This window comes from Astatotilapia calliptera, chromosome 3 (assembly GCF_964374335.1).
Source record: "Astatotilapia calliptera chromosome 3, fAstCal68.1, whole genome shotgun sequence".
NCBI classification, from domain to species: Eukaryota; Metazoa; Chordata; class Actinopteri; order Cichliformes; family Cichlidae; genus Astatotilapia; species Astatotilapia calliptera.
The window spans coordinates 32,378,029-32,393,474 of record NC_137424.1 but is presented as its reverse complement, the minus strand read 5'-3'; the positions used below and the strand labels follow the sequence as shown (position 1 = coordinate 32,393,474).

The 15,446-nt window shown below is 43.3% G+C and overlaps 1 protein-coding gene across 1 annotated transcript in view; it reads right to left on the bottom strand.

Annotated features, from left to right (window-relative positions):
• Positions 1 to 15,336: 15,336 nt before the first annotated feature.
• LOC145426254 (uncharacterized) overlaps positions 15,337 to 15,446 on the bottom strand; it is a 4,529-nt gene continuing 4,419 nt past the window's right edge. The window contains exon 3 of the mRNA XM_080299854.1: positions 15,337 to 15,446. This exon is cut by the window's right edge and continues 1,188 nt beyond it. The gene's annotated coding sequence lies outside the window, so the exon portion shown is untranslated.

The following is a 15,446-nucleotide window of genomic DNA, read 5'->3' as shown; positions in this document are numbered from 1 at the left end:
AAAATTACTCTCGCGAGGATAAAAAAAAAATTACAAATCTCTGTTTCTGCTGTGTGGGATCATTTCGATCTTTTAACTGCAAATAATGTAACTGTTTGTCTGCCTTTGTTTCAGTGTAACCTATTAGAATAGGAAAAACAGCAATGTGACTTGCAGTGTGAATTATTTATTTCATTTTATGCAGGTTAAATGTCACATCTGTTCTGCTTTCTTACACAAACAAAAGCACCTTCTCAGTGTTTAGGCATTACAGAGCCAAACATGAAAATGAGGAGACAAACACACCGAGAATGAACAGAGGTAGGCCTATATAGACATTGAGCAGCTTTATCATCATTTTGTTTTTATTAATATGTGTTTTATTATTTTAAAATCAAGCATCTAGGAAGACTGTTGTGAACCAGGCAGTCCTGAATTTTATTATAAAGGACTGCCAACCCTTTAGTATTGTGCCTGTGAGGCTTATTTGGCTCTTACCTGTCACTACATTAATGAGAATATGCAGCTGTGTACATCTGTGTTGGGTGTGAAACACTTTCCACAAAGTCACACTGCAGGCGATTTGGTCCAATTCAAAACGGGCATGATGGAGGATCACAAATAAGGTAAGGTGTCTTGTTACCAATGCAGCACCAAACATGACTGCAGCAACAAGAACTCTCCAAATTCGACATTCAGTTTGCATTGCACACAAACTCAATTTATTAGTCAAAAAATCATGTGATCAAATCCCTGAACTTTCATCCATAAGAGACAAATCGTATCATTCTTCAGATCAAGCACTACAGCCAAAGAAAAGCTTGCTCAAGGGCAGCAGCAGATGGGACGGCCCATCTTCAAACTTATCAACGAGGTGCCAACATGTTGGAACAGCACATATCAGATGCTGTCACGGCTACATGATGAGAAAGAAGCAGTCTGGGTATCTCTTGCTTCTCTTCCAACACATTTAACTCTACTTACGGCCGATGAGTGTAACATCGTAAGGGAAGCACTTCTTGTACTGGCCCCTTTCCATCAGGCCACAGTGGAGTTGTCTGAGGAGAGGAGAGTTTCAGGGTCAAAGGTCATCCTGATGATGAGAATGCTATATTGTGCACTTGAGCAGAACTCTTTACATCTCCACACACAAGCAGCCACCCATCTCCATGACCAACTTAGGCGTCGTGTCACAGACACTGCTTCTAATCTGGAGTCATTAAGTGTGTTGACCCTCTCAACACTTTTAGACCCAAGATTTAAAACACTCGGATTTTGTAGTTCCTCCAAGTGTAGTGAGGCACCTGAAAATGGAGTGTGCTGCAGTAATTGCCCACACAACATCTGAGCCACAGCCTAGGCCTTCATCAGAGCAGTCACCTGTTCCAGGCAAGTTCAGTATTATCCTTTAACGTGCTGCAAAACATCTTATCCAAACCTTTTCCACCTGGCTTGAGCTCACAGGCACAGATGGGGAAATAGTGTAAAAAAAAAACACAATAGACTGAATGCAAAAACATTGGATAAACTTATTTTTCTGAATAAAAATTTATAATAAATTCTGAGTCAATTAGATTTAAATGGGTAATATTACATTCACAATACTTTTATTTTAATTTTCACTTAATGTCATTCACAATATATTTTAAAGATGTCTATAAAATTTGAAATATAAAAGATATAAAATGATTCCATGGAAAGTACAATACCTTAGAGTGTATACAAGTATGACTAGGTATTTGAATCAGTGTCTGTTGTGAGTCTCAAGAAAGTTGCCAGCAGTGACATTTAAGGTCCAGCAGGTGTCAGTATGAAGAAAAACAGCAACGCTGTGTCGACACAGTATCAATACAGTTTGGGGAATGTGCTGAAACGGTTCACAAGGCCTCAGCTACCCATCATTACTAAACAGCAAACATGAAGGAAGGTGAGCAGATGCATAAGAAGGTGGATGGCAGGGAAAACACAGAGAATACACAGGAGACTTACAGACAGAACAGCAACTAGTACATGAGTAGACACGAGTTGAATACACACAGAAGAACACAGGGAGATTACACACAGGTGGGGAACACAGCTGGAAGTAATTGACAAGAGGAGACAGGGGAAGCAAAACTGAATTCACTCACATGAGACACGGACCTTCACAATAAAACAGGAAACAAGAAACAATTCACAAGGCCTTAAGCAGCTGCGCGCCCTCCCGATCACTTTCTAGCACAACACCTGGAGCTAAGGGGGCAAAACAATCTCATGAGTGCTGCTGTTTGACTGAGGAAGAATAAAGTAGTCGTGGTAAGCCAATCACATGACCACTTCAAGACAAAGCAACAAGGTGATATATACCAAAACATAACTGTAAATTCAGACACGTGAGGTTGTGCTAGACTTGTAGTCAAGACCGCCTAATCCGAGACCAAGACAAGACCAAGACCACGTTGAGACGAGACCAAGACCGAGACAAAAAAAAGTCTTTAAACTGCAGCCAGATGCTGCTACGTTTACAGGTGTCAGGCATATTTATGTGTTTTTGCTTTCGCACAGCCCTCCGCTGTCTACGGTCTCACTCACTTACTGAGAGGACAGACGGACGCTCCACTTGACTGTCGCGTCTCTCACCCTCTCTGTTTTTCACATAATGATATTATCCTATATCCTCGCATGTGATTGGCCACAATATGGAGGGATTGGAGCATAACTGAGCCACTGTGTGAGAGCTGAGCAGCAAAAGGAAATCAAGTGAGGGTAGAAATGACTGAAAGATTATAAGGCTCTGTTTTGAGTTTTGTTCAAAAAAGAATGTCTTCATATAGGAAAAAATAAATATCACCTTAAACTAGTTTTTAATTGGGCTGTATCAAGACACAGTGACTAAACCCCAATTCAACCAAACCCAGAACTGATCTGGAATTAAAACAGGACTACAACAGTTCAAAATCAGGACTACTGAGGACTTAACCAAAAGAGAACCAGAATCAAAACTAGATGATAGTGGCACTAAAAATCATCATAGACCTGCACTACACTTATTTTTTAATTCTACCAAAGTACACTATTTAGATTCAGAAAAGTTTATATAATTATTTAGCCTTTATAAGCCTGCATAACTTAATAAATATAGAATTTGAAAAATAACAAATGGTATCTAAAAAGTTACACTAGGTACTAGATACATGTTCTGATGAGTTTTAGCAAACAACCATTTGACTAACATGTGTGTCTCACCTGCTCTTGTTCCATCTCTGTTCTGTCCTCATTCTCCTCTCTCTCCCTCTTTGTGCTGACAATCAAGCCAAACACCAACAACATCAGTGGAAACCAGATATTTACACTCTTCAGATAAAAACACAAACACTTTTTTAATTGTAACATCAAATCAGACTAAATGTTTATTTTTTTAGATTGATAAATATAAAAAACATATTTGTTAACTTTTGTATTTTGTATTCAAAACTGGGCCACACTTATGGAGCTCCACAATTCTTTTCCAGGTGTTTTGGTTGATATCTCTCGATTTTTCCCATGTCACAGAAACAGGCTCTGTGTTCTGCCTTATATGCGTCCACAGGTGTGCCACCAATTTACTCACATGGACTCTACTAACCTATCAGAAGCTTCTTCAGCTCAGAATGGAATCGTCTGGCGTTTTCTTATTAATTAACAATAAACTTAGTGTATATGTACTCCTAAATTTGATGTAGGTGATTAAAATAGACAGCTCTGTCTCTCTTTATTCTGACATTTAACTCATTCAAAAGATATTTCAACATTTATTTATCCAGAACAAAACAAGTTTACTCTAAATTGATATTTAACAGTAAAACAAAAAGTTTTTATGTTTTCTCCCTAAAGTGTATATAAACAGCTGGTTTCAACTGTGAATATACTGCTGTGTATTGAAATTCCTCTTGTTTTGCATAGATATACTGAACAACATCCAAAGCATAATATATAAAATAACATCTACCTGAGTTGTTTCTTTGAAAGAAGCTCCTTATGTCCATTGTTGTGCACATCAGTACACAATTGAAACCGATTTAGAGAGTTTGTTTAGCCGTGGAGGATAACAACTGTAAATATGAAATGTAAGCTAAGACTCTAAAAAAATCAGCATTGTCGTTGGGCTTTTTATTTATCCATTTGTTGATTCACTCGAAGAGCAAGTAACGCAACCAAGTGATCAGTTTGACCGGAATCGGACCACCACATCCTTAGTGAGTGGTAGACCCAGCAGAAAGGACAGCATGAGCCATTGCTCGAAGGCTCGCCATTTGTAAGCGTACAAGCCTCTGGTAGATGAGGCCCTAGCGCTCTGAATTGTCACTATCACACTAGGTAGCAAACCCTTAGCAATCAAGTTCAACCTCTCAGCAGGTAAGCATGAAGGTGCCACAGATCTGGGCGCGGATGAAACACTTCTCCTCCCGCCTGAGAGAGGAGATCCCTGCAGAGAGGAAGCTGCCAAGGACTCGCTGCTAGCAGGCTGATTATCTCTGCATACCACGACCTTGTGGGCCACCAAGGGGCCACTAGAATCAGAGAGTGTGGGAATGCCGACGCACTCTCTCTAGAACTGGAGATATCATTTCCACTGGGGGAAATGCATACAGGAGCACGTCTGGCCATTGGTGCGCTAGCGCGTCCAAGCCCAAGGGTGCATCGTGGTCGATTATGGAGAAGAACAGGGGGCAGTGAGTATTTACCCTGGAAGCAAAAAGATCTATTTGCGCTTTGCCAAATAGGCCCCAAATCTGAGCCACTATTAAAGGGTGTAACCTCCATTCTCTCACCAGAGGACCCCCCCTGGAGAGAAGGTCCGGCCCCAGGTTCAGGTGGCCCGGGACATGGGTGGCTCTTAGAGACAGAAAATGAACACTGCACCATAACAGCAGAGAGCGAGACAGGAGCAGCCCGGGCTTCCTCCAAGGACTGAGAGCTAGCATGCAAGACGCGGTTACCGGCAGCCTCCTCCGGAGGTGACACGATGCACACAAACGGTGAGAGAGAGTCCAGCGTTGAAACGCTCTCATTTTTAACAGTCCAAGTGGCACTACGGCAATCATAGATGCCATCATGCCCAACAAGCTTAATATCGTCTGGAAACGCAGTCTGCGTCCCAACTGAAACTGAGCGAGGCAGCGATGACAAACGTGGAAAGCGAGCATATTTCCAAACCGAGAAAAGTAATCTGCTGATTTGGGATTAGCGAGCTCTTTTGAAAGTTCACAGAGAACCCCAGTGTCTGAATGTGTGACAGAAACAGCGACAGCTGTGTCTCCACTTGCTCTCTGGAGCAAGCTACGAGAGCCCAGTCATCTAGGTAGGCTAAGATGCGGATTCCTCTCTCTCTGAGGGGCGCTAGCGCTGCCTCGGCACATTTCGTAAAGGTGCGAGGAGCGAGCGACAGCCCGAACGGCAGCACTAGGTATTCGTAGGCTACGCCCTCGAATGCAAACCTCAGAAACTGCCTGTGTTTCGGGTGTATAACCACATGAAAATAAGCATCTGTTAGATCGATTGTTGCAAACCAATCTCCCGGGCCGACCGCATTCAAGAGCTGTCTGAGTGTTAGCATCTTGAACCTGTACGTTCGTAGATACGTGGTCAAGACTCGCAGGTCGAGGATGGGACGAAGCCCTCCCCCTTTTTTCGGAACAATAAAATAACAGCTGTACCAACCTTTGTCTGTCTCTGAAGCAGGGACCACTCGTATTGCTCTTTTCTGCAATAGCGCCTTTATTTCCTCTCTGAGTATCATGGGCGCCTCGGTGTTGACAGTCGTATTTACGACTCTTTGGAAACGAGGCGGCTTGACCCGGAACTGCAACCGGTAACCCATGGCAACAGTTCGCACCCCCCTCTCCCCCACGGAGCGAAGCAGAGAATCTGCAGTGCTTGGACGGCAGAGTTGCGGGGCCGCCGACACCATGGTTATGGGACGGGGCCAGATAAGCAGCCAGAGACGGCTCCATAGGGGGTGGGTTAGCTAAGCCAGCCCCCTTGGCGCTGTCCAATTCCATGTACTGTCCATAGCCGGGCACAGTGACGCGGGTAGACAGAGGTTTGTCCCATGATGCTGTTAACTCGCAGAGAAAGTCTGGGAACATGGGAAGGCAGTTTTTGGCCATTGCGGGCTCCGGTGGGAGGAAAAACCCCGCGAACCACGACGGCTTCTGAGCTGGCGGAGGAGAGGGCCAGTCCACCTGCAGCTTCTCAGCAGCACGGCGAAACAGGGAGAAAAGAGAGGTGTCACCGTGGCCGACCGGCGCAGCAGCGGCGGTACATTGGGCTGACAATGAGCTCTCCTGCTCATCCTCCGACAAATCATGGATGTCCAGGCCGATGTCCAGCACATCATCATTGTCCTGGGGAGCGCTGATGGGCTTCAGCCTGGGTTGAAGCCCGCCAGCGCTCCTGCATGGTTCCGACTCGTCATTGGCTAACCCGTCAACATATTCCATGTGGTCAGCCCAGCTAATTGCGGGGACATCGACCGGAAAATCCTCGTCTTCGGACTCGGACAAAGCCGGGGCTCCAGACTCGGAAGGAGAGGGTCATGCCGTGCGACAGCCGAGCGTCCCAGCACTTTTTCCACAAACGTCACCCGACTTTCCAGGGTCGAGCGCTGGAGCTGGCGACAAAACGCACAGGCTTCGGGCTCCGCCAACGCTCTCCTAGCGTGGACGATCCCCAGGCAGACAGGGCAGGCATCGTGCTGGTCGCTGTTGTGCAAAGAGAAACCGCATCCCTGAGGACAGGGGCGAACAGAAGATTTCTGCTTTGCTCGCTTCGGTTTGGAGTACATTCCAAAACGCAAAGCAAAACACTGCACGGGAAAACTTGAAATTAGCGCTCCGCGGGCAGCCTACACACCAACTGTGGGGTGGAGGCTAACACCAACAGGGGCAGTTAAGCTAAGTTCAAGTCGGCAGACAACGGAGCTAACTAGCAGCAGCTAGCTAGCCCAACTCAGCAGAGGTGTTCTCAGCGAGGTGAAGAGCGTAAGAACTGAGGGATGACTGTGATGACAGCGGCTATATGTGCAGGCGGGGCCGTGCGCGTGTCATCACACGTCATCTGCCTTAAAGGCGTGATTAAAGGTTTCTTCAGCCAGGACACGCGAGGGCGTGATATCCCATACTTATGGGTTGTACCGAGTGAATCGACTGAAAGAGAAATCCCAAACACTAGTGGTGTGCGATACTGCATATTACTGCTGGCGCGCCTGCCAAGCTGGAGACGGAGGTCGAGGTGCGCTGTCCACTTCGGCACGCAGGCTGCACAGTCCTGCGTACCGGCCGTCTGCCCAGCTGCCTGTGAACCCCAGCTCACTTCCACGCCTACTGCGCTGCCGCTGCTTGCCATATGGGTGGCCATCAGGCCAGCTCCGGGGCTTCCGCTGGAGGCGCGGGCGACCGCCAGAGTGGACACTTCCCCGTCGCTGGGCTGGGGCATGGGGCGCCGATGGTCCGGGCCGATTCCCTCGCCTGCTCGCGAGGTGAGGTGAAGCGGGCGAGGGGGGTATGTGGCAGGGTGTGTTCTGCGATGCCGCTGCAGGGTTGGTGGTGGTGATGTGTACGGCTGCCAGCGGGAGAGCTGAAGCCGTTGAATGTACTGTTACAGCAACCGTGTGATTATTGTAAGAATAAATGATGCTGTGAAGCATGAAAATGCCATCGGGTCTGCCCTGGTGGCGATCTTTTTTTTTTTTTTTAAATCTTAAGTGCACGAAAACCAGTAAACAAATTAAAACAAATATTGTTGATAAACTATAATACAAAAATTACAATTAAAATTCTCAACAACAAAAAAATATATATAATTAATATGTAAACAACTTAACAACCCCCAAATTGTCTAAGTCACGTGACGTGTCAGTGCAACACCAAAACATAAGAGTGGGGGAGAGGGAGCAAAGTGTGCCTGCTCTCCGCTGACACAGGAGCGGTGTGTCCAGTGACCTGGTTGTTTCGTTTTTGCCGAAAGCACAGCATAGCACACAAGCAGAACTCAAAAGTAAAGAATCGATCTCACCAGGCTAGTATCGATCCGATACCGACTTGGGACCGATACTATCGATATTTGGATCGATCCGCCCACCACTACTTGCTACCATCCTTGCACCTCTCGTGGGAAACACCACACACCACATCAAGAACTCCACCGACTTCACCGACAAGGTCCAGAAACTTACCTTGGATCCAGATGAAACCATGGTGTCCTTTGATGTAGTCTCTCTCTTCACTTGCATACCCACCAAGCAGTGGTGTGTGCGTGTCTAGAAAAACTTTGTTGGGGGGGCCATGTAGGGGCACAGATTTGGAGAAGGGTGGCAGATGTAATTGGCAGATAATGTTAAAAAAAATTCTACCAACCGTTAACCATAATTCAGTAACCCTGTAAACCTAATAACCGAATGCGCTTTTAACTCTTATTAGAATGAGATTTTAACCACTACGGTGCAAAGTTTTTAGACACTGCGTTGATAAAGTACAAGAGATACAATCAGTGCTTTGTCAGTGTTTAATCAGCATTCAAGGACAGCAATATTTGCATAGTATTTTTACTGACATATAGTGCACGTATGTTTTGGGCAAAAACATTTTTGAATATTAAAATACTAACATGTTTAACATACAATTGGCAAATTAGCCAATGCCAATGCAAAACTTTATCTGCCTGTTAAAAAACAGAAGATAATCTTATTACAAACTGGTGTTTGATTTTGAAACAGGAAAAAAGTGGGGAAACAACTGAAAAGACTAACATTTGAATAAAACCTGAAAGCAAGTAAATACTTTCTATGCTGCCTTATGGTAAACTTTGGTAATATTGATGTATAAAGAACAACACTGGCTGATGATGACATACAGTCAGCTGGCATGGTGACACTGCTGGACTGGGACAAAAAAATTGGGCATTTTGACTAGAGACCGGCCCACCAGGTATTAAAGCCATAAAGCCTTTGAATGAAAACAAATGCTGTTGTGACAGTGATGTACACTGTCTTGTTGGTATATGTATGATTTCTATACATTTTACGTCAGATAAAAACTTTGTTCGCAAGAGTCAGATAATTATTTAATAAAAGCTAGATATTTTAAATGAGAATAAGAAAGAAAAGTATTTTTTGTGCCCCCAACTCGTTAATGAGGAACAAATCCTCATTTCATCCTATGATAACAGCATTTTCACCATTTCAGCCAGTGTGAGTGGAGAACAGCCAAGTCTCCTCCCTGATAAACCTCCACATGTACCACCGAAAACAGTTAAATTAGTTTGAATCTGAAATCAGGGCTCAAACTTCTTGTTCTGAGACCATTTCTTTATTTTTCACACCAAACTGTTTAATAAGACAAACTTTACACAGAGTTCATCAAATATAACTAACGCTTTAACATTATCAGGATTTCATAATGCAAACTTCAAATTAACAAGAAAACAGCTGCAGAACATGTGGATCAAAATTAATTCATTAAAACAACATGTGGACTTCAATGATACAGTAAATACACTAAAGTGAAAGGAGGAGCCAAAAATAGATGTTTAATAGAATTTGAATTAACAAAAGGGTCCTTATGTGTGCTGCCGTTTTTAACGTTTAACATTTCTTTAAAATGAATACATTTTAACAAAAAGAAGTTAATTTTGAAAAAACTAAGAAAGTTCAAATGAAAGAAATTGATATATATCCATATCAGTAATTTTGATCGCCCTGCATGTAGTGACAGTGACAGAGAAGCTGCATGCATAGATGTACATATCTATACATGCAGCTTCCTAAATGTAACATTCAGGATTATTCACTGCAGGTCCAGAAATCAGAGCTACCTCATCAGATCCAAATGTGACATCAGCTGACACTCTTTACAGGAGATTCCATCTGAACTCTGTGGAGCCTGATCTCAAGGTTTTTAAGTCCAACCCTGAAGCCAGAAGAGGATCTTTCTCTCTCTTCAGATTCATTGTGATCCAGTGATTTCAGTCCAGGGGTCCGTTCTTCGTACCTCGCTTTAGGGATGGGTATTGATAAGATTTTCACGATTCCGATTCCATTTTCGATTCTGTTTAACAATTCTATTCTTTATCGATTCTCTTATCGATTCTTTTTTTTTTTAAAAAGGAGAACACTAAGCTAGCTTAGAACTTTGTTTTATATCTTCTCTTTGAACAAGATAGAAATTTAGGAATAACATGGCCTTACAAACCCAGCAGTGAGATCTTAAGAGATCCAGCCTACGGCTCTTCAATGGGGTGTCACAGGGTCCCCAGGAAAAAAAAATTGTAAATGTAAAATAATAAAATAAATATTCTTCTGTAGCAATAACAAAGTATAACATAAATTATTCTGTAGCAATTACACAAAAATATCCAGTAATGTCCCTGCCTACAATTAAACACATTCACTTACCGAAAATCGGGGGCATCTGCTGTGCAAGGTGCAAGCCTTTTACCACAAACTTAGTCACTGCTCGGTGACATTCGTCTATCCTGGCCTGAAAGGAGATGCTACTGGTAGACTGCAGCGAGAACTGCCAGCATCTGAGCCAGACTCTGTCTGTCTCTCTCATCATGGTCACCTAAATGCACAGTAATGGCAGGTTTTGTAATAAGGCAGATCGCGCTAACATAATATGCACTGTTAGTTGATTATTTACCTGCCGCATTAACGGGAGAGGACGTGCAAACGTTACTGCTGCTGCTGGGTTGAGATTCACGAGTCCGGAGAGCGGAATTAAAAACACGACATTCATTTCAGGTTATCGCGTGTTTTGTGAGTAAATGCTTTTGCATATTCGTAGTGTTTCCTCCCTTAAATGAAATATCTACTTTGCAAGTATTGCAAGTTGCCCTGTTGTCATCCGTTCTCGTAAAGTATAACCAAACTTTTGAGCGTTTGAGCCGCCGTGTTTCCTGCCAGGTAAATGACGCTCCGCAACGTGGTGACGTCATTCGGGGCGACTGGAATCGATAAGGGAATCGATTGCAAAAATGGCAAACAATTCCAAGGAATTGAAACAGTGGGAACCGGTTCTCAACAAGAACCGGGTTTCGATACCCATCCCTACCTCGCTTACTACATCCAAGATCAAATGACACATCCAAGTTCAAATCATCGCGCCAACTTTGAGCTCGCTATTCCGGGTCTCCGAACACACCTGTTGTTGACGATTAGTACAGCTGGATGAAGTAATGTGAGATCACTGGGTGGCTTAAAAGGGGCTACGCATCGATAGTAGAAACATTGATCAGCAACCCTTTGATTGGTCGGCGAAAATGTCGAAGGAGCGCGCTCAGTATTTTTCGGCAGTAGAGCAAGAACTCCTGATTGAGGGATTTCAGGAGTTTCAGAGTTTAATTAAAACGCAAGGGAACACTGCAAAGGCTGCAAAAGCAAGGAGAGAGGGCTGGCAGAAAGTTGCTGACAAATTAAACACGTAAGTAATTTAATAATAATAATAATAATGGAGTGGATTTATATAGCGCTTTTCAAGGCACCCAAAGCGCTTTACAATGCCACTATTCATTCACTCTCACATTCACACACTGGTGGAGTTGCTACAGTTGTAGCCACAGCTGCCCTGGGGCAGACTGACAGAAGCGAGGCTGCCATATCGCGCCATCGGCCCCTCTGGCCAACACCAGTAGGCGGTAGGGTAAATTTATTATACAGGGAGTGCAGAATTATTAGGCAAATGAGTATTTTGTCCACATCATCCTCCTCATGCATGTTGTCTTACTCCAAGCTGTATTAAGCATATTAGGTGATGTGCATCTCTGTAATGAGAAGGGGTGTGGTCTAATGACATCAACACCCTATATCAATCAGGTGTGCATAATTATTAGGCAACGTCCTTTCCTTTGGCAAAATGTGTCAAAAGAAGGACTTGACAGGCTCAGAAAAGTCAAAAATAGTGAGATATCTTGCAGAGGGATGCAGCAGTCTCAAAATTGCAAAGCTTCTGAAGCGTGATCATCGAACAATCAAGCGTTTCATTCAAAATAGTCAACAGGGTCGCAAGAAGCGTGTGGAAAAACCAAGGCACAAAATAACTGCCCATGAACTGAGAAAAGTCAAGCGTGCAGCTGCCAAGATGCCACTTGCCACCAGTTTGGCCATATTTCAGAGCTGCAACATCACTGGAGTGCCCAAAAGCACAAGGTGTGCAATACTCAGAGACATGGCCAAGGTAAGAAAGGCTGAAAGACGACCACCACTGAACAAGACACACAAGCTGAAACGTCAAGACTGGGCCAAGAAATATCTCAAGACTGGTTTTTCTAAGGTTTTATGGACTGATGAAATGAGAGTGAGTCTTGATGGGCCAGATGGATGGGCCCGTGGCTGGATTGGTAAAGGGCAGAGAGCTCCAGTCCGACTCAGACGCCAGCAAGGTGGAGGTGGAGTACTGGTTTGGGCTGGTATCATCAAAGATGAGCTTGTGGGGCCTTTTCGGGTTGAGGATGGAGTCAAGCTCAACTCCCAGTCCTACTGCCAGTTTCTGGAAGACACCTTCTTCAAGCAGTGGTACAGGAAGAAGTCTGCATCCTTCAAGAAAAACATGATTTTCATGCAGGACAATGCTCCATCACACGCGTCCAAGTACTCCACAGCGTGGCTGGCAAGAAAGGGTATAAAAGAAGAAAAACTAACGGCATGGCCACCTTGTTCACCTGATCTGAACCCCATTGAGAACCTGTGGTCCATCATCAAATGTGAGATTTACAAGGAGGGAAAACGGTACACCTCTCTGAACAGTGTCTGGGAGGCTGTGGTTGCTGCTGCACGCAATGTTGATGGTGAACAGATCAAAACACTGACAGAATCCATGGATGGCAGGCTTTTGAGTGTCCTTGCAAAGAAAGGTGGCTATATTGGTCGCTGATTTGTTTTCGTTTTGTTTTTGAATGTCAGAAATGTATATTTGTGAATGTGGAGATGTTATATTGGTTTCACTGGTAAAAATAAATAATTGAAATGGGTATATATTTGTTTTTTGTTAAGTTGCCTAATAATTATGCACAGTAATAGTCACCTGCACACACAGATATCCCCCTAAAATAGCTAAAACTAAAAACAAACTAAAAACTACTTCCAAAAACATTCAGCTTTGATATTAGAGTTTTTTGGGTTCATTGAGAACATGGTTGTTGTTCAATAATAACATTATTCCTCAAAAATACAACTTCCCTAATAATTCTGCACTCCCTGTATTATATTACATTATATCCTCTTACACATTAGAGCCACAACAGGACCCACTAGAACATGGGAACAAGTAAAAGTGAAATATAAGAATATTCTACAGAATGGTAATATTTATCTCTTATATTGCTTTTAGTCTCTTGAAAAGAGACCCTGAAATAATCTGTTTGTTTGTTTATAACAGCAACCAAGAAAAGGGCAGAGCAAAAAAAGACAGGTGGTGGTCCTGCACCCCCTCGTCAACAAGTTGGTTAAGTAAATAATACCCTCACGGGAAAATCGATATCTCTCTATGAGCACACTGTCGCACTGAGCTAAAGGATCCTGTCTATCCCGCAATATATGCTGAATTCTGAAAACTCTCCTTATCAATCTTGCACCTTCCGCAATGGGTTGCTCGCGTACAAACGGACAGGACATGGCTGCGACAGGCTTCCCAAATCCACCTTCGCTTTTATAGCCGTGGTCTCTCATCTTGATTACACGAAGTAATTTACTATTACTACTCTAAAATATGAATTACATCTGAAATAATCAAATACATGAAATAGAATGATTAATAGTACATTTCCATTTTTTTAGGAAATGACCTGTATGTATCTGTATGAAATCAATAAAAGAATCAAATACTGCATTATCTTTAGTTACATTGATAATATTTATTTATGGAAAAATAGTGGAAAAATATTGCTGTTGCTTTTGTATAAATGAAGCGGACATACCTGAGTGGCCGCGATCTAATCCTGTTTACATAAAGTAAGCCTGCTCCCAAGCAGGTTTACGCTTACGGATCTGTTGCTATGACAGCAAGTCCCGGATCACGCGAAATCGTCAACAATCAAATCCAGCTAACTTACTTGGCGAGGTACGAAGAACGGACCCCTGCATGATCAGGCTGATGTTTGCACAGAGCAGATAATGAAGTGAATGTTTTTGCACATTGGTAACAGTGAAACAGTTTATTTACAGCGTGGAATCGTTTGTGTTTGGAGTATGAACTGAGATTCCTGAAGCTCTTGTCACACTGGTCAGAGCTGAAGTTCGCTTCCATGTGTGTACAATCATGTTTGTTACGATGACTTGATTGTGAGAAGTTTTTGTCACAGTGTCTGCACTTGTATGGTGTCTCTCCTGTGTGGATTTGCTAATTCTTGTTCGTTAAGCTCACGTGCAGTGGTGAAGGATGACCCACACTAGTCACAGATGTGCTGTTTGACCCCACTGTGGAAGAGTTCATGTATTTTTAATGTACTTGGTGTGTGGAAGCCTCTCCCACATTCTTTGCAGTAGTTCATTTTGTCTCCAGTGTGTCTACGTTGATGCGGTTTAAGGTCCCGTTGATGATTGGAGGTTTTTCCACAAAGGTCACAGAGAAACGTTTTCCCACCACCACAGTGACGACAGGGTTGAGAACTGGATCCATCTGTGTTGCTCTGCTTCTAAACAATGACAGCGTAAGTGATCTCTGCCAATGTCCAACTACGTTTTACTGTTTACATTATAACACTCAGCTTACCGAGCGAAAATGACTCTTCATTTTTCCAAACTGTTCATTCAGTATAACTCCATAAGTTTACTGATCAGACTTGTTCCAAACAATCAGGTTAAAATTACAAGATAAAAAAAATCAATACATCCTCACAGTAACTGCACTTGTAGAGTTAATTTCTGGTGTGGATCTGTTGGTGTTTTTTTCAGGTGATGTGGAACTTTAAAAGTCTTCTCACACAGTTCACTTTTGTAAGGTCTCTCCTCAGAGTGGCTAAACATGTGTCGTTGTAACTGTGCATCTGTTGTAAACAGTTTCCCACACTGATCACAGCAGGAAACATAATTTCCAGTGTAAATCCGTAGGTGAATATTTCGGTACTGTTTGTCACTGAACCTTTTTCCACAAAAATCGCAGCTGTACGCCTTAATTCCAGAGTGGGTAACTAGATGCTTCTGTAAGTTTCGACTTTGAGCAAAAGCTTTACCACACAAGTCACAGTAAAATGGTAAATGGACTGGCTCTTATATAGCGCTTTTCTACTCTTCTGAGCACTCAAAGCGCTTTACACAACTTGTGCATTCACCCATTCACACCCATTCGCACAAGCACATTGATCTAAGTGCTTTCTAAGTAACATTCACACACATTCATACTCCGATGGATGCATCGGAGAGCAATTTTGGGGTTAATATCTTGCCCAAGGATATTTGGCATGCAGACAAGGGGAATCGAACCACCAACCTTCCAATCAGTAATGACCTGCTTTAC